At 41.7% G+C, this 20,119-nt stretch overlaps 1 long non-coding RNA gene across 2 annotated transcripts in view; it reads right to left on the reverse strand.

Moving 5' to 3' along the window:
• The window catches only part of LOC139363870 (uncharacterized), a 253,128-nt gene that overhangs the window by 106,475 nt on the left and 126,534 nt on the right, over positions 1–20,119 (reverse strand). The window lies entirely within an intron of this gene.

Here is a 20,119-nt window from a genome sequence, read left to right on the forward strand (position 1 = left end):
TAGCAAGCACCTCTCATGATCTTAGTAGCTTAACTATGGAAACTGAGGACTTAAGTCTCTGATTACCATGCCCTTCTGAGGCTGTATCTATTGCACTTATCCATTAACCATCCAAATTAGGCAACAGAGTATTAAGAGACTACCCAGCGGTTCATCTGAGTGTGAAACATATTCTTCCTTTTCTTCATTATGTAACAGCAGCTATAACAGCTGAATCTTCTCCAGATGATTAGTGCAAATAATTCCTGCAAGGATGGTTTATCCTTCCCTTGTCTGCTGGCTTCTTGAGATAAGGAGCCCTAAGAGACCTGTTGGCAGCCACATAGTTCAAAGTAAAATGGGATTCTCATCATATCCCCCAGTGGCAGCATTCATTCCCTGGGAATCAGAACTTTTACCACAGAGCCTAAAATTGTGAGAATGGGAAGCACAAATTCCACAAGTGGGTCACTGTGAGTGATAGTAAGATACAGTGACAGAAAATAAAAATGATTAGTTAAGAAACATGGTGGATAGACTGTGAAGATCCAGTACACAGAATATGAAACAAATATAACATGAATACTTCATGTGGGATGGGAAATAAGCAAAGTGAAATATGGTAGGTTAAAAGCAGAAAATAATATGGTAGAAATAAAACCAAATGTATACAATCACAATAAATATAAATGGACTAAAGCCAATAATCAGATCACAGAGATGCTTAGACTGGCTGTTAAAATCCAGTTGTGTAAAAGAGACATATCTAAAACATAATGGCACAGAAGATTAAAAGTTAAGGGATGAGAAAATTTCATTACAACAATTCTCATCAAAAGAAAGCTATTGTGTTTATATTTATCAAACAAATTAGTTTTTAAAGTAAAACACATTTTGATGGATAAAAAGGGTCTTAGAAAAGCATTTACCAGGAAGATGTATATTTTTGAATATATATGTACTTAACAACATAGACTAAAAATATATAAAGAAATTCAGAGGTGGTGGCAACCTATCTAAAGTGCTGCATCTTGTATGAGTTATGCATTTTCACAAGGCTTACTACCTCACATGCACATACAAAGATTAGATTTAAGAGAGTGGTTGGCCAGGCATGGTGGCTCACGCCCGTAACCCCAGCACTTTGGGAGGCCGAGGTGGCTGGATCACAAAGTCAGGAGATCGAGACCATCCTGGCCAACATGGTGAAATCCCATCTGTACTAAAAATACAAAAATTAGCTGGGCGTGGTGGCATGTGCCTGTAATCCCAGCTACTCAGGAGGCTGAGGCAAGAGAATCGCTTGAACCAGGGAGTCAGAGGTTGCAGTGAGCCAAGATCACACCACTGTACTCCAGCCTGGCAACAGAGTGAGACTCCCCATCTCAAAAAAAAAAAGAGAGAGAGAGAGAGAGTCGTTGTTGGATTGATGTAATCCTAACTATTCAGAAGCAAGGTTAATTTATAAATACATTCTGGGAAGTGATTAAATAGATCCTTTTTCATCTCATTAAGTTTGTTTGCCAAGTACAGCTGTGTTTATGAAGTTGAGTTTTTGCTTACTGATTCTAGGAAGTAAATTTAGTAAATGAATTGTGGAATTGAGCTGAACTTTCATAAAGAAATATAAAACCTGAACAATTATCAAAGATTCATGCACCATGGTAGACTTTCCAGGTAAGTTTCTTATAAAACTAGAATAAGTTTTGGGAACTTCGGATTGGCTGACAGCTCTAAAACAAAGCCAAATTCTGGAAATAGAATTTTTAAAATGTTTTGTCCTTTGTTTGTTTGTTTGTTTTTGGTTGGCTAAAACGTTTTTCTTTAAAATAAATCTCAGTGGCATGACTTATACAATCACAATCTCGAATTTAAAAGTCCCTCCCATGGACTCAAATTCTAAGAGACCCACACATTTCTGGTTTTCAATATCTATTTACCAAGTCAGACAATCTCTTCTCTCTTACGTGTGGGTTCTTCCCTTACCCTTCTTGGGGTCTCTGTGATTTTCTCACACATTCTTGCGTATGCTTTCTAAAATAAAAATGAATAGATTTATCAGGGATTACATCAGGCAGGATTTTGTAACTGGTAATACTGTGACAGGATAAGGGGGTAGAGAGAGACAGAGGAGAGAGAGGGAGAGACGAAGAGAGAGAGAGACAGAGAACATGAGCACTGAGGCTTTTTGCAGGGGAATAGATCTTGAGAGGGGGTGGTGATAGATATGCTCTTGATGGCCTCGCTAAAGGGGAGATTTGGCTGCTAAATTTGACCTTGCTCCCAAGTAATTGATGAGACGTAACATTATCATCAGAATGATGGTAATGAGCTATAGATGCGGACTCTCTGCCTGTGGAGATTGCAGACAAAATAGACTTTAAGGCAAAATGCATTATTCAGGCTAAAAAGACTCATTACATGAATTCTTGTTAGGAAAGCTTTGGTGGGGTTATTTGATTATAGTGGGCTCAGTTCTTGCACATCTGAAAAGCAGGAAAATTCAATGGGGAAAAAAAAAGTGTCCTAAACTACACTTGGGGATGATGCCTGTGCCTCAAGTTTCCTTGCTTTTATCACAATAAAGAGCTGATTTTCACTAGTCCCTCAAAATCAGGTTCAATATCAAGTTCATTATTGGGCTCTGTCTTATTACACTTTTGGTGCCGCATCTCTTGACACTTGAAAATGCCAACTATTCTTCTCGTTGTGGATTTAGAATAAATTAACTTCTTTATTTCTGCTTTCTTTACATTCTTTCATGAGGATTTTCCTTTGAAAAAAATGTTTGTAGGCCGGGCGCGGTGGCTCACGCCTTTAATCCCAGCACTTTGCGAGGCTGAAGTGGGCAGATCACGAGGTCAGGAGATCGAGACCATCTTGGCTAACATGGTGAAACCCCATCTGTACTAAAAATATAAAAAATTAGCCGGGTATGGTGGTGGGTGCCTGTAGTCCCAGCTACACAGGAGGGTGAGGCGGGAGAATGGCGTGAACCCGGGAGGCAGAGGTTGCAGTGAGCAGAGATCATGCCACTGCACTTCAGCCTAGGTGACAGAGCGAGATTCCGTTTCAAAAAAAAGAAAAAGAAAAAGATGTTTGTGTTTTTATCTGCAGTGATCTCACTAGACATTTTTAAGTTAAGGTATCTCGTTTCTGATCTATAGTTTGTCTTCTTAAATGAGAGTTCAGTCATGCATGTTTGACAAGCTCTATCTCTGGAATTTTGGTTCTCCTTGGTAAATGTTCTCACTGAATCTGGAAGCAATTCCTCATTGTTTCTCTCTCTCTTGCTCTCCCTTTCATGTTCCCTCTCACTCTCTCTTTCTCTGTTTGGCAGCAGCCTTTCTACTGGTGTCTACGTTTTATTGATTTATGGTAATAGATGACCAGCCCCTTCTATCATTTACAGGTTGACCCCCTTCGTTGAGGTTTTTCTAACACCGACACAAAAGATATAAGCACAGAAAACTTTGTAAATTCAAAGGCTAGTTCCACTGAGTTAAAATTCTGTAACATGCAAGTGCTGAAACTTGACACTAATGGAAATTTAAACTAACAGCTCAATGCTTAACAACTCACACCATGAATGGTTGCCACAAATCTAAGTTTGTGAACCTGGGTTGGTGACATCTCTATTTTAGACCAGTGACCTTCAAACTCTGCGGTGCATCAGCGTGCTTCAGCATGCTGATTCAAAATACAGACTCTGGGCCCCATCCCTAGAAACTGATGCAGGGATTCTAGGGGTAGGGTCTTGTGGGGGGGTCTATATTTTGAAAAGTTCGGCAGCTGATTCTAATGCAGATCATACTTCAATCTCCATGAAAGGGGTTGAGAAAGAGAAAAGCAGCTCCTGACACCCAGCTGGACCTTGGTGTTGATAGAAGCTGGCCCTAGTGAACTAGACAATTCCACAGGACGAGGCCATCAGATAAGACCATTCTGACCTTGATGAATCAAGACAAAAACAAGACCACTTATAACCATATCTGAACTCAGACAAAAACAAGAACAATGCCCAAAGCACAAAATGCCAAACATCTCTCTCTCCCATCTAACATAAGTGACTGACGCTACTTCACCAATGATAGATCTATCCTTGTTTTATTCTGGCCTGCCTATAGATTTATTGAAATGCATAATCATAGAGTTATTCATGCTTCCTCACAGTATCCAATCCAGAGCAAAGCCCTACTTCCTGAATCCTCCCCAAAATCACTGAACCCAAGCCCAAATCCTATACTAAGTCTTTTCTAACACTCTCTCACTGAGATGCCCCTGTAGTTTCTGTGGTTGCTTTCTCCCTCACTGCAACAAGTAATTCACCCAACTAGTTTAGCTACAGGTGTGCTCCTGATGGCCACTGACTGGAAGGCATTGACAAGACTTACCAGGTAGACCAGTGCTTTCCACGCTCCCTCTGTGCCCAAGGTGTGCTGACCATTCATGGCTACCAAGCCACTCAGGGGCCTTATAGTATTCCTAGGCATTTCTGAGCCCTGCCCTGTAAATGTATGTGTACTTACTGTATCTGTCATGATCCACACAAAACAGTACACACATGGGGGTAACTGAGGAGGATAATTCCATGAATTTGCAAAGGCATTGTCAATAAAGGATGATGAAGCACCAGGGACTAGCAACAGCAGGGAACTGTTACCACTGCCAGGCCTAAGGGGGCAAAAGCAAGGAGAGGTTACCAGAGACTAGTGGGGAGCCATGAAAAGGGCCACTCAATAGGAGCCGTGGCCTTATACACACTCAAGGCCCCACCCCTGGAGACTGAGGCAGCGATTCTCAGGGCAGGGCCTTGGGGGTCTGCATTTTGAAAAGCTCTGTGGGTAATTCTAATGCAGATCATACTTCAACGACCATGAAAGGGCAGGAAAGGGACCTCCCTATGGCATGGCTAGAAGAGGAACACAGCCACTATGGCCAGGAGAGCGGGGCTGGAGACAAAAACACCTGACTTCTCTCTCCTTCCTCCTTTGATCTCCTGCCCAACATCTCTGTAGACGACAACTGAAACCAGAGGCTGCAGTACATCCATTTTATTTTGCCTCAGTATCCATTTTGAATCTAGGTTTAACTTTCTCATACTGAAGGCAGGGCTTGGACACAGTTCTCCACCTCCTGTTTCTCCATGTGGTTGATCTGAACACCTCTCTTATACTGCCACCTCTTGGTGACCTCCTTCTTATGGCACAGCTAGATACGACCCACTTGACTTGCTCCACTGGCCCCCACACCCTGCACGAACTGTGCAGATATAATGCAGTGACAACTTCTCAGTCACTGGGTGACTCCTCCATGGAACTCATGCCTGCTTGCTCTAAATCCACCAATTAGAACCTGCTGGGATAATGCCCTGGACCCCAAGAAAAGTTTCAACCTGTAAGTTCCTCTCTGTCTCCCTCCGTCTGTCTCTCTTGCTTCCCACTCACTGGTTGAACACTCTTGTTCCTCATGGCTCCCCACTTCTGTTGGCCCTGAGAAGTGTGCTGCCCTCTTCTCTCTGAGAACTGTAAATAACAAGAAATGCTTCTGATATTTCATGCATTTTGTTGTGCTGCCTCCTCTGCGTCTCACCTGACCGACACACAAGAACATAATGTCTTTCCAGGTCAGGGCTCTCCTACAGAGCGGCCATCTTGGTAAGAACAAACTGGAAACAGACCAGACAAGAGCCACAAGGGCATCTGCCAGAATAAACACATTTCCTGTGAGAGGAGCACCTGGTCAGGGCCAGGCGCTTAGGCATCATGCTGACTGCCAGGATAAAGTATCCCGTGAAAGGCACACTGTAAACATCCACAACCACCTCCCCTGAAGACCTGTCAGGACAGGGACTGCGTTCCTAGTCACTCTCCTAAGAGGGATCCTAGAACCACATTGGAGGGACTACAACAGAGGGCAAGAAGGCACATTACACAGTCCATCTGGTCGCCCTCCGAAGATACAGCACAGAGTAGAACCAGAGGGGAGAGCCAGGATAGGCTGTGCACTGACAAAGAGTCTGCTTTGTTTAATCATAAGCCTGCTTGTGCCACCTGTATTGTAGATATGTAATGTTATCAAATATATGTCAATCAACAAGTACAAAAACAGGGTCCTTGTTTCTATGAAAACTAAGTTGGATGCTTTAAAAAACAATAACAACAACAATAATAATGGTAAACCAATGTTTGTGCTAATTACTTGTAACAGTACTTACCAAGTACTGTTCTAAGTGGCTTTAAAAAAATACAAATGTGTTCTCCTACTGTTCTGGTGGCCAACACTCCAAAATGGGTCTTCTCGGACTAAAGTTAAGGTGTCAGCAAGGCTGCGTTCTTTCAGGAGGCTGCCAGGGAGCATCTGTTGCTTCCATTTTCCAGATTCCGTGGAGGCAGCCCAGATTCCGTGGTTCAGGCCCCCCTCCAGCAATCACATTACTCCAACCTCTGCTTCCATCATCACACCCCCCTCTCTGACCCTGACACTCCCACTTCCCTTGTAATTACACATGAATAATCCATTATAATCTCCTATCTCAAAATCAGAGATAATTGCATCAGCAAAGTCTCTTTGCCAGATAAGGTAATATATTTACAGGTTCCAGGGATTCAAATGTATATTTCCTAAAAATGAGGACCCCTATATAACCAAAATATAATCATCAAAAGGAGAAAATTCACAGTGGTACATTACTAATATCTAATCCTCAGGCCCCATTCCAACTTTAAACGTTGTGCCAATATTGTTCTTTATACTAAAAACCCAGTTCCGAATCATAGATTGTAATTAGCTGCTGTGTCTCTTTAACCTGCTTCAATCTGGAAAGGATCCTCGATTTCTATTGCCTTTCATGACCTTGACAATTCTGAAGACTACAGGCCAGTTATTTTGTAGACTGTTCCTCGATTTGAATTTGTCCAATGTTTCCTCATTCTTTTATCCAGGAAGATCATACAAGTGAAGCGAGGCTGTGTTCCTTTCTAGGAAGCTAATCAGGTAACACGCCATTTTTATTTGCCTGCCTCCTGATGATATTCACTTGGAACACTTGATTAAGGTGGAACCAGCAAGACTTTTCCTGTAAAGTTATTTTTTCCTTCATAGTTAATAAATAATTTGTGAGGAGATATTTTGAAACTATGTACATACCCTGTTCCTCATCAAACTTTCAATGCATTCTTTATTATCTCTGTAAGGATTTTATTCATGGGTTATAATCTATTAATAGATTCTATTATGTATATTATATTATCATTTAATATAATTTAAATATTTATATTATTATATAATTGTAATGTAATATGTAACTGTTTCTATTATAATTAATCATTATATTAATTATTTTGATGCTTAAATTAAAATCCTTTATCCTACTGACAATCAGGATATCCTTAAATAGGATGCAGGATTTTGATTTAAGCATAAAAATAATTAACATAACTATTAATTATAATATAAAGTTACATATTACATTATAATAATATCAAATAATAATATAAATAAATTATATTAAATTATAATTAATATGCATAATAGAATCTATTAATAGATTATAACCTATTAATAAAATTCTTAAGGGGGAATCCTACTGAAAATCCTTTATCAGTAGCATTTCCCTTAAGCTGGTTTTGACACATTCCCATAATTCTCTGAGTACTTCCATGCTTTTGACACAAGATGTTCCAGGTTCATCTTGCGCTTTCCCTGCCCCAGCCCTGGAATCAGCAAGTCCTCCAAGGAGTGTCCGGGCTCCTTTAAGTTAGGAATAATATTAGAAACCAAGACCTGGGTTCTAGGTATACTCATCACTATGGGTGCTTACAGTCAATGAAACTAAGAAATGTATATTACATATATACTTGCTTCAATTGCAATTTATATTGAAAATTGTGAGTCACATTGATATCTCCAATTCCAGACCAATACCACAAAGTTCATTCTAGCTTTCTCCTTTTCCATATTGGGTGTAGGAGGGGGATTATTTTGTCTGCTACATTTATGAACTCATTTAATTCCTACAACATCCTTATGATTTAAATTAAGAAAAAATTGTCATCCCCCCAAACACTATAGTGTGTATTTCAAATGGTTCAGGGGGAAAAAAAGTTCTTTGTTTTCTACTGCAACCTTTCTGTAAGTTTGGGATTATTTTAAAATTTTAATAAGTTTATGTCTACAAAAACCTTTTTTGGATCAATAGACTATGAGATACACTAGCGTTCATAGTATTCCTGGTCATCTGAATGAGATAAAGGTATTAAAGGCATTAAAGGCATTAACCATTTCCCAAATTGTGGGGAAGGAGAGAGAAAGGGAGAGACAAAGTTTTAATCTCAGAATGGTAGGAGCTGGGAAAGGTGATTTATGTTGGCTTATCTTTAAGGATCTGGTATCACGATTCAGAGTTGCAATCTTCAGCTTGCCACTTTGTTCACTTTGTTCATTTTCATGTGGTCACTTGAGAGCCATCTAGGCCTGAGGTCCACTCAGAAACCAGAGGATCCTGATTAGCTAATCAGCCATCTTGGTTGGAAAACAGTCTATCAATATGGCAGAACGTATTAGTCTAAAACTAACAATTGAATGAACTTCTTGAGGCTTCTGAAGACAGCCCCCTCAAGGAGAGAAAAACAGAAGAGAACTGTGATAACTCACTGGAATTTCAGAGTTCTCTTGTCCAAATTTCTTACTTTACAGACAAAGAAACCGAAGCATAAAGTGGCGAAGGATTTGGACAAGGCTTCATAGTGGTTAAGTGTCAGGACTTGGAAAACACTCACATCCTCACGTACATCTTCAATGGCATGCCAGAATTAACTTGGGTGCTCATCGACTCTGTTGCATGTAGCAACAGCCTTTATCAAGTTTGCACTGGAAGTCCACTTTATCCCAAAGGATTAGGGGTGGGAGTTGTTTTGTTTATTAATAAAATCAGTGAAAGTGGGGAAATCATAAAAGGTGCTATATAAATACCTTAAACATTTTATTTGACAGTTTTTCTTTGGGACTTGATCTGCTGATTAGTTTCAGACTTTCTTACATAAGCCTCAGTCATGAAGCACCATCTCTAACTTTTACTCTCTGTTTTCTAAAGAGGAGTTAGAACTTAAAGATATTTGTCAAACAATTTGAGTGCAGAATCATTCTGCATTTTAATTTTTTCCCTTTCACTCTTTTAGAGTTGTCTCATCCATGTTTTCTTAGATGTGTGACTTAACTTCTCTGTGCCTCAGTTGCCCTTTCTGCAAAATTAGATCTCCAGGCTCATCTTGTATTTTCTCCACTTCAACCCAGAAATCAGCTGTTTCTCCAAAGAGTCCTGGTTCCTTTTAGTGGAGGATGATATTAGACACCAAGATCTGGGTCCTTGATATACTCATCACTATAGGATTGTTGCTGTTTCCAGGTCTTCATAGCAGACAGAGCTAAGGAATGTATGTTACATACCTACTTATTTCTAGATCTGTTTATGTGTATTAAAAACATGAATCACACTGCTATCCCTGATTCCAAACCAACACCACAAATTCTGTTCTAGTTTTCTCCCTATCATTGTAACTCCCTTCTCCAACCATGAAGAATCCAGCTTGCATCATCCTTAATAGATTTACTTATTTGATTAATATTCCTGTATATAACCAATCAATTTCCAGTACCATTCTCTTGCTATGTGGACTCTGTCACACCATGCTCAGTCACCTACCCACATGGACAGCCTCCAAACCCTAAGTGGGCTCTGATACCTTTGCTGGGCCACCTACACACCAGGATGCCCACTTTATTCTGCTCAGGCTCTGACTTGCCATGCCACACTGTCCCTGTGTGGACATCCTCCTTACTCTGTTTGGGTTCTAACTCCCAGGCTGGGCCAATTCCATGCTTGTGACCATGCATTACCTTGCCTAGGCTCTGATACCCGATGTCAAGCAGCTCTGTTCTTCCTTACACAATGCTCAGTACACTCAGCTCTCATGTCCACTCTGTCTTTGTAGCTCCCTCTTTCTTTTGGAGTAGGTGCCAATCTTGCTCTTCATCATCTAAAAAACCTTAGGAATGAATTGTCCAGGAAGACAAAAAGATGAGGAGAAGAAGACTTCCTTTTTGTTTTTAATAACTTCTCTGACAATGAAGATAGTCATTAGGGTAAAGAAACAGAAGGGAATATTTGAATTCAACAGGACATTTTGGTGCCTCACATCTTGACCTGTAGTATGTAGGGGAACTTATTTCCAGATGTATTTATTCCCAAAAGGGTATTGTCACCAAAAGACACTATCTCTTCACTCAGAGCACTGTCAGTATTCAAATATTAAATTGCCATAATTGCCAAGATCACTAATTGATAGATACTGTCCTTTATTTCTTTTTCACTTCACTCTCACATTAGCATGAAGGACTTACCTACTCATGGTATTTAGCTCTTGAAGGGCTGATACACATCGGTATGCTATAATCAGTGTGGACTTAGAAGTTAGATGCATTCAAATCATTCTAATCTATCAGCTGTGTGAATTTGAGCAAGTTATTCGCCTTTGCATATCTTGATTTCTTTAACTTTAAAATAGGTGGCAATATCTACCCTTTGTTATAAGAAAAAGATAAATATATATATTTATCTTTTTCATATATATATATGAAATATATATATATATGCAATGTAGTAAAGCACCCTCTAAATGTTCATTCCTATCACTTCTACCTTCTTGGAAAAGTCCCATGTGTGATTGTGTGTGTGTGTCTACGTACAACTGTCTGGCTCTCTCTTCATTCTTTTTTCTTTGAGATCTGCAACCATGTAAATAACTTCATTCAGCCATGTAAAATTAATCAATAATACCAGTTCTGAGAACCATAAAGTTAGCCTAATTTCCCATTGAACTTTAAATAAATCTATCACCTGCTTTTCTCAGAAGTCTTTGACTCAATGAGCACTACCTGGACTTCCCTGAAATCCTTGATTCTTGACAGTTTCAGGACTGTCCTCAGGCCTTTAGCAGCATGCCAACGGTATTCTCATTATTGCCAATACAGGGGAAAGCAGAAGCATCATTCTGTAAATCTGCCTCTTTCTGTACTCAATTTACCAAGATTACATCCTGCCGTCCACTTGTGTGAAAGTCCTCCAGTGCCCTAGCTTGCCTGCCTCACTCTCTCTCAACTACTTAGTGTCAAGCTGTGGGGATTCCCTGTTCCTTCCGTGTTTCAAAGACCACTCTTAAAGAAGTTGAACCAGAAAACCTGCGGAGAGTTTATTGGTCCGGTCTGCCCCAGTGAGTTGGAGAAATCTATTTTTGTTGCCATATAAAATTATTCTATGATCTCCTGCATTACATTCTTGTCTTTGAACCACTTCTGTTGAAACAGTACTTTTTCTTTGGTTATTTTATTATAATTTTATAGTATAAAACCTTCCTCTGATTACACTGGAGCCTTGTGCCGAGTGAAATATAGTGTCTCTCTCATGTGATGAGATGGAAATTATCCTTGCCCCCATGACACCAGAGTAAAATGGGAAACTGCACTTGTGTAATCATCAGAGTACAGACCATATAAGAGGAGTATAGAATTGTTCCCTTTTTAGGGGGTTTAATTAAAATCATTACTTAAAAATAAGCATCATGACAACATCATGATTGGGCTATTTTCAAATCATGGAACACCTTTGAGAATTCAGGGTTCCATTAGAAAAGTGCCTTTGGTTTATACATGTATGTTTGCTGGATTCAAAAATTTAAAGGAATCTATTAATCTTCTGGTAATGGCTGCACTGATCATTTTATAGTTGTCTAAAAATGAGAGGCATATCAAAATAATTTAATATTTTATAATATTTTAGAGGGTCATTATAAGACGTTCGCTTTTACTCAGTAAGGATTAAATAACCAAGTCTATGTTTTTTATTGCTGATTTCTACGATTAAAGCAAGTACATATAAGCTGAGCTGATTGCAATATAAAGAATTATTCTCTTGGGTCCTACTTGTATTCATTCTCTTCTTACATTTAAAAAAACCATTCATCAATGACTCTGCAGCAACACCAGGACTTAGCATGCGCATATTATCATCTCATATTCCATTGCAGTCTTCCAAAATCATGCGTGTGCATGTGAGTATGTAGGTACCCACCCACACTCACAAACACATACATACACATGCAGGCACTTATAATGGCATCCAAACACATTTACCCGTAATTACATCGTAGGCATTTTATCGGACACAGATATTTTTGCATTCATTTATGGAACCTGCCAAGAAGCCATGCTAATGTTTGGAGTCTTAAAGCAAACTGTAATCTTCTAAACAGTGAGGTGAACCTCAGAGGCAGTAGTCTTTTGATATGCAGCATAAGTGAATGCTGCATAATGTAAAATGATGGTGCTATTAATCCTACGGCATTGGTGGTGCCCAGCCCCCCCTTCACTATTGATACCAACACCATTGTCTCTGGCTTTAAACTTCATCAGTATGCAAACAGAGTGTCACTATGATGGGTGGTAACTTGGTTGGATGCACTTTCTACATTTCTGGCAAATGAGTATAATTATTTTCAGAGCTGCGGGCAACTCATGCATGTTTTATCCCCCATCTGGACCGGCACGGTACACAATAGTGATAAAAGATGATTTTCCCCCTTGGATGTTCACAGGCCATCATCGACACAGTCCTGATGAAATGGCCATGTATCCCCTAGCAGTTCTATATCTGCCACAGCTTGACAACAAAATTATTTCCCCATAGTACTAAAACACTTCAAATATTCAAGCCCTCTGTGCATATATTTGTGTTTTGAAGCATTCAGCGTTAACATAATGTGGTAATTTATAAACTGACAAATTAACTATGCAGAAATCACAGAGAGGCCTTATGAGGTCTGCAAAGCAGCAGAAAAGAAAGCAGAAGCTTTTTGCGCTCTGTAATAATAATAATCCTATCAACTGTCGCAGATTGCCCGGCCTCCCATTGTTAGAGCTGCTCACTCCGAAGCTTGCTTACTGTGGGTGATTCTGCCTGAGATGCCTCACCTCAATGCCAGCCAGGAGACTCAGCTCAGGACTTCCCAGCGCCACCCCTCTCCAGGTCTGGGGCTAATAGGGAAAAGGGCCCCAGTGAAACACACAAGTTGCCCATATCCGTCACTGAGAAGCAGACATGGAGGTGTGGAATGGAATTTGGAAAAGGGACATGCGCCTTCCAGACATGAATTGCATGTAGGACTGGCAAAATCAAAAACAGCAAAACTGAGATTATGCATGTGGAAGCCAGATCCTCCTTCTTTGTTTTGTGGTTATAAAATCATGTGAATGATTAAAATCCATCATCTCGCTGCCTGCTCTAGCAAATGCTGGCGCTCCTTACAGACCGACTATTGATCCTCAGACAGACGGTTGAAAGGAGGCAGCATTCGTCAAAGGACGCGAAAGAGCACATTTTCACTTTTATTGTATTAGCTTAATTCTCTTTCAGATGAATTAAAGACTAATTTTGCTAGACCAAGGGGAGAGTCTGTGCATCTTCTGCTGCCCCCATCTGTTTAACATGTAGATTCTTAGAGGGCAGAATTAATTTTTAGAGGCAAGAAAGTATTTACAAATTCCTTGTAAAAATACAGTACATTCCTTCATGACATGCCAAGCCAGCCACACTTCCTTCCTCCCCCACTGCACCCTGTTCTCCCCTCCCCTCCCCCAGTCACCCCACCCACTCCCGCAAGCATGCTCACCCTTACAGACTCACACATGCATGCTAAACACCACACACACACACACACACACACACACACACACCGTCTTTTAAATGGTATGTACCATGCTATGAGGCCTACCAAACATCAGACACTCTTTATCAGCAGTTGTGCCAGGGTCTCCATGGCAACAGTATAATAGATTTGCCCTTATTCAATCCCAGAGGCCACATTGAAGCGCAATGCAAAATTTGCTGGGGCCTGAATTCCTTTCAAGCCATGGCTCATGTGTCAGGAAACAAGTCAATGCACAGACAGCACTGCACATAAAGATGGAAAGGAACCTTTTCTCTCCACCGCTGTTTGCTCACAGTGACATTCAGAAGCCCAGACCCTTCTAGATCTCATTTCTCTCTCATTTTCTAGTTATTAATTCACTTCTTTGGGTGGAGAGGCGAGTGGGGGAGGGGAGCATCAGGCTTTGCAATTATAAACCTCCAGTGAAAGTGCAAAGCAAGCTGCATAAAAACGAAGCGTGCATCCCAGCCTCCAAGGTTATATAGGATTCAATATGGCTGAAGCCCACCACAGTTGCAGACTGCATTCTGGGGTTTGATGCCCCTCAGTGCCAGCAGAGATGAGCAGCCCAGCCAACCTCCTTGACCCAAACTGGAGTGCCTATTCTGTGATACTCGAAGAAACCATCCCCAGGGAAGGAGAGGCAGAGGAATGGACACATGCCCTTGTCCTAAAGCCAATCTCGGCAGGCAGGAGGAATTCCCGGGAGCTCACACCTGAAGTACACTGTGGCTAAAACAAGCACAGCTTAAAAGTTAAACAATCATTTGTTTCAGGTTTATTTTAATCATTAGCTTTGGGACTTCCAAGATGATTACTTTGTGGGTTAATTATTTTCTGTGCTGTGGCTTTCCAAACCTAATTGCTCAACTTCATTATTGTACATAGTGATCCATAGCCCATTCCTAAAATTACCTGTCCAATTATTTTCCCTTTTGAGTATCACTGAGAATTTTCTATTTTTCTCTCTGAGTTGGAACTTTGCATAGATAACTTGGTTGGAGATGCTTGTGTGATTTTGAAGATTAAACCAGGGTTATCACTGGGCAGGTGACAGAACTCAATTGGTAATACTATCAGGATTTGAAAGAAGACTTTTTCAGGACTTTGCTCACCTGAAACCTAATTAACTTCAAGCCAGTGGTTCTCATACTTTAATGTGCATAAAAATCACCTGGAATGCTGTTAAAACACAATTTATCAAACCCCATTCCCAGAGATTCTGATTCAGTAGGTCAGGTTCCAGAACTTGCTTTGCTCACAAACTCACCAGTGATGTCAATGTGGCCGGTCCAAGAATCACACTTTGAGAACCACTGCTTTTGGCCAATCTCCATGAGTGAAAGTTCTCAACCTCTGATTGCAAGTTTATTTTGACTGTTTACCATAATTTCAACTTCAATGCTCTTCTTGAAGGCATGACTTGTCATCCTAATATAATTAGCCCGTCTTTCAGTAGATCAGACCTACAATATGCCTCAACCTCTAGAGGACACAGAGAGAATGGAAGCCATGGAGGAGAAAAGAGAAAAGTGTCAGAGGACCAGGATATACCCTCAGGACTAGCACTGTGCCTGCCATAGAATGGGGCTTGCTCAGTGTTTTTTGGGTGAATACATGAGTGAGTAAATATGATAGAATTTCAAGACTCCCATACTTCAGAAAGGAGATCTTAAGTCAATAAGAGAGAAATGCCATGTTTTATTTATATTGAAATATAATCAGATATTTTCTGTTTGATTTTACAAAATTACATATGAATTTTTGTGGGGGAGGGGGAGTAAATAATACTTTAAATTCCTAGGAAGCTGGAGCCGTAGGATGAGTCACTGTAGAAAACAGGCAAAATCCCTTTATAATTAAAAACATAACTCTCTAACTTATCTAATTTTGCAAGTTTGGGATTTCTTCAAGTGGAAAACACTGCATTTTCATTTTAAGAATCACCAGCTTTGCTTTTTACTGAACAAAATGAAAGTATGGATTTAGGCCTGATGTTTAAAACCTGAAATCTTGAAATCAGAATCTGCTTCTTTTCATTTCTTCCTCCTGAATATTTGACCCTCAAATCTGGGTCATTTTAACAGGTAATCAGTCTTAACAACCACAAAACATTGAGCCGATATCACAGAACACTAACTTAGGATGGCTCTGCTGACTTTGACCAGAATGTGGTCACCTGTACTAAGTAAGCCAAACTCCAGAAACTGACTACAGGGGGCCCGTGGGAGGAGTGTAACACTGAAGTCCTGCGACCTGCTTAGTGAATTACCTCATCTAAGGTAAATTTGTAGTAAGGTAACTAACTTGCAGTGCTTTTCACCACCCTTTACAGCATATCTTCAGTTCTGAGGTTTTTCTTGCCAAGATAGGACAAAGGGCACCAGGTGGGCAGCCTCCCGGGTGGGACCACACAGGATCCTCTGTGCCCTTCCAGCTGGGAAGGCACAGGGGAGACAAGAGCAGAGCTGATTTATTTTCCCCTATCTTGCCCCTTGCTTCAGCCCTCAGGTAGCAACTGGTGAAAAAGAAAATTCCTTTATAAATCTAAATACACAGTATTGTAGAATTTTTAAATAGACCTTTGAGAAGATGGTGCTTGACGCTTCCTTCTGCCAGAGAAGGGTTGGAAGGCCCAGATAAGTGGATCCCACGATCATGCATGCAGCTAGTCTGTGGCAGAGATGAAAAGTGAGTGTGTACTTAGACTCAGACTCAGATGGAAGGGATCATGTGCTGCCCTAGCCTGTTTCGCCTCCAGGAAGAACAGCCTGTCCCACTGCTGGGCTGTGAGATGTCCCCATCCCGGGGTTAACCACCCTGCCACAGGCTACCTAAAGGGGAAAATGAATGCAGAGCACTATCAACAACTTTCAATTCAACAAGTATTTATTGAGCACCAGCTATGTGCCTGGCACTACACTGTGCTCTGTCAGCCCTAGAGTGAGTCAGACACGGCATTTAATGACAAGGTAGTTACAACCAGGGAAGTCTACTTTTCATCGCTTTACAATAGCTGTCTCCTTTGTAATGCTTTGCAAACTGGGGTATGCCCCAGTTTGTCTCGAGCCGAAGATGAAACTAGTTCTTTCTTCTGGAAGTTTCCATTTTCCCTGATTATAATTACTCTATTTTCTTGCTTTTATGACATAGATTTTTTTTTCAGATTATAAGTTTTGGATATCTGAGATGGAGTCCTCCTAAACTCAAAATATGCATTAAATTGGTGATTGTTCTTTTTTATCTGATATAGGTTGAGCTTCATCTTAGAATGAAATTCTAAATTGAGGGGGCTAAAGGAGTTGAAAATGGTATCTATAATACTAAATTTCAGACTGCTGCACAATATATCAGTTTTACGTACTTTTTTTTTTTTTTTTTGAGATGGAGTCTCGCTCTGTCGCCCAGGCTGGAGTGCAGTGGCCGGATCTCAGCTCACTGCAAGCTCCGCCTCCCGGGTTCACGCCATTCTCCTGCCTCAGCCTCCCGAGTAGCTGGGACTACAGGCGCCCGCCACCGCGCCTGGCTAGTTTTTTGTATTTTTAGTAGAGACGGGGTTTCACCATGTTAGCCAGGATGGTCTCGATTTCCTGACCTTGTGATCCGCCCGTCTCAGCCTCCCAAAGTGCTGGGATTACAGGCTTGAGCCACCGCGCCCGGCCAGTTTTACGTACTTTTTAAAAGATAAACAAGTACAAGACTTCAAAGAAGTCTCTCACTGGTGAAGGGTCCCTTCCGGCTTCACCTTAGTCTCTGCACTTTTAGCTCATCTCATTCGGGTGTTTCAAGGGAACAGAAAAGCCCTGGTTTAGATGATGCAGGGTTCTCTGATGCCAAAGTGAGAATGATAAAATGTCTGAAGGAAGAACAGGATGCTATGCATTCCAGGCAGAATCTGGACTTGAAACAATGAAGCACAAATGCTTTTAGATGAACTGATTCACTTTTATTTTGTAAACATCCTTGAAGAATTCCATTTGCACTGAACTGTTTGAACCACTGCAGAGCTCTTGGTCCTTCTAATCCCCAAGGAAAGTCAATCTACCCGTCCTGCTACACTGTGTTTCTCCACTTTGCCCCTTTTCTCAGTTCTTTGTGATCAGCATAAAGTTTGAACCCTGCCTCTTCTCGCCGTCCTGCCTGGCCACCTGTCCAGTCCTGCGGTCAGCTGTACTGACCAGCAGACGGTGCCTCTCTTGCCAAGTGGAGCCGATGCTCTGTGACCATTGTTTATGGGGCCACACTGCCGTCCCCATCGTTGCCCCTCCAGGACACTCGTCAACAGCTGTGAGAGGCTTCCCATCCTGGCCTATATAAAAGGAAGGCCTGAAAACGCTTCTCGGAGCATCAGTTCATAGGTCACCGCAACCGGCCGAACAATACGCGATTATTCAGTGGGCTCCAATTCATTTGCCTCTGCTCCTCCCCCACCGTTACCCTTGAGAGAAAACTAATTTGCAGAAAAATAGCTCCTGCCAGCCAACTTCTTCTCCTAAATGTATGCTGACCCCGAACTCTTGTCTCAGTGGGTCCTTATTCTCATAGTCAATGCACAAGAGTTCTGAAAAGCAGTCTTCTCCTTTAAAAACCTCCCCCACCCCCCAGCATCTCAGTCCGGGAGATGCTTTCTTTTTCTGCTATTCTTTGCTTCTCTTTTTAACATGTGTGCTGAAATTGGCACTTTCTCTGTTCAGTTCACTCCCCTTCTAGTATTAATGCAGCAGTGGAGAAATGTGCGCAATTTTTCCAGTCTCTGCGCTCGGCGAGCCCATGGGTGATGGATGAAATGTAACATGCTCTACCTTACATATTACTATTTAAGGGAAGCGCCCGGGCCGGCTGGTGATGCATGGTGCGCTCCACAGCGCCCTGCGCAAGCAGGGAGCCCAGGCTGCCTGCACCGTTGTCTGAGTAAATAATGGGGCTAATAGCATTTGGCGCAAATGAGACTCCTATAGAAGGCATCGGGCTTGTTTATCTAGTTATGATTTTTCTTTGTCAAGAAGCCTTCTCTCCCTGTCCTCACCAGAGCTTCCCCAGTGTGGCCTGCCTTGGTTATCTGGGGAGGAGGGAAGGTCTCGGGGAGTTCAAGATTTTGTAACTAATATTGAATGCCAGGGAGAATGGATGCCAAGGTCAGGTTAAGAATAAAGAAAATTGATTTGGAGGTCAGGGTCACGATGTGAAAGGCCTTCAATGCTGCCAAAATATTTTCATTATCGCTGTTTTTGTTATGGAAAAGACGAGGCCCAATGTAAGAAGGCTGAGAGGTGGAGGGAGGAAGCCTCAGAAAGAACCAGGGGAATCAGAATCCTAGCTGTGATTTACTGGGCTTGTGTTTTCCTGGTTTCTTTGCCTGGTGTTTGCCTCCCCCGTAAAAGTATGCGGATGTCTGGATGGACTAACATTGATAATGAAACCCTTTCCCACAGAACCTAGTGGGTCTGGGCTTGGACTGAGCTGAACTAACTCTCTCTCCCTCCTTCTCTTCTCTCTCTCTTTCTCTTTCTCTCCCTCTGTCTCTCTTTCCTCTCTCTTCTCCCTGTCTCCCTCTCTCTCTCCTAGCCTCTCTTTCTCCTCTCTCTCTCTCTACCTCTCTCTCCCCATCTCTCTCTCTCTATCTCTCTCTCCTCTCTCCATCTCTCTCTATCTCTCTCTCCTCTCTCCATCTCTCTCTCCTCTCTCCCTCTTTCTCTCTACCTCTCTCTCCTCTCTGTCTTTTTATCTCTTTCCCTCCTCCTCTTTCTCCCTCTCTCCCTCCTTCTCTCTCTGTCCCTCCTCTTCTCTCTCGCTCCTTCTCTCTCTCATCTCTCCCTGTCCCTTGCTTCTCTCTCTCCTCACTGCCTCTCTCCCCCTATCCCTCTCCTCTCTCTCCCTATCTTTCTCCTACCTTCTCTCTCCTCTCTCTCTTTCTCTCTCCTTTCTCCCTCTCTCTTCTTGTCTCCCTCTCTCTCCTCTTTCCCTCTCTCCCATCCTCTCTCTCTCCTCTCCCTCCCTGGCTCCCTCTCTCTGTCTCTCTTCCTCTCTCTCTCTCTACCTCTCTCCTCCCATCTCTCTCCACCCTGTCTCTCCTCTCTCCCCCTCTCTCTACCTCTCCCTCTCTCCCTTTCTCTCCCCTCCTCTCTCTCTGCAAAGAAGCTGGAGACAAGTTCTTCCACTTCTATTTGCAGTAGTGAGCTATTTCATGCATCACTGTGAGTCTCCTTTTCACCCATTCCTACAACATATCTACAACACAGGGCTGTATATTTTAACAAAATCCTGTTATTATTGGAGCTCTGACCTGATTTTGTTTCTATATTCTGAAGCAGAAAAGACTCCAGTGGCATGAAATTAGCAACACATTCTGCTAGTGTGTTAATTGTGTGAGAGTTTTT

This window comes from Macaca nemestrina, chromosome 6, assembly GCF_043159975.1.
Source record: "Macaca nemestrina isolate mMacNem1 chromosome 6, mMacNem.hap1, whole genome shotgun sequence".
NCBI classification, from domain to species: Eukaryota; Metazoa; Chordata; class Mammalia; order Primates; family Cercopithecidae; genus Macaca; species Macaca nemestrina.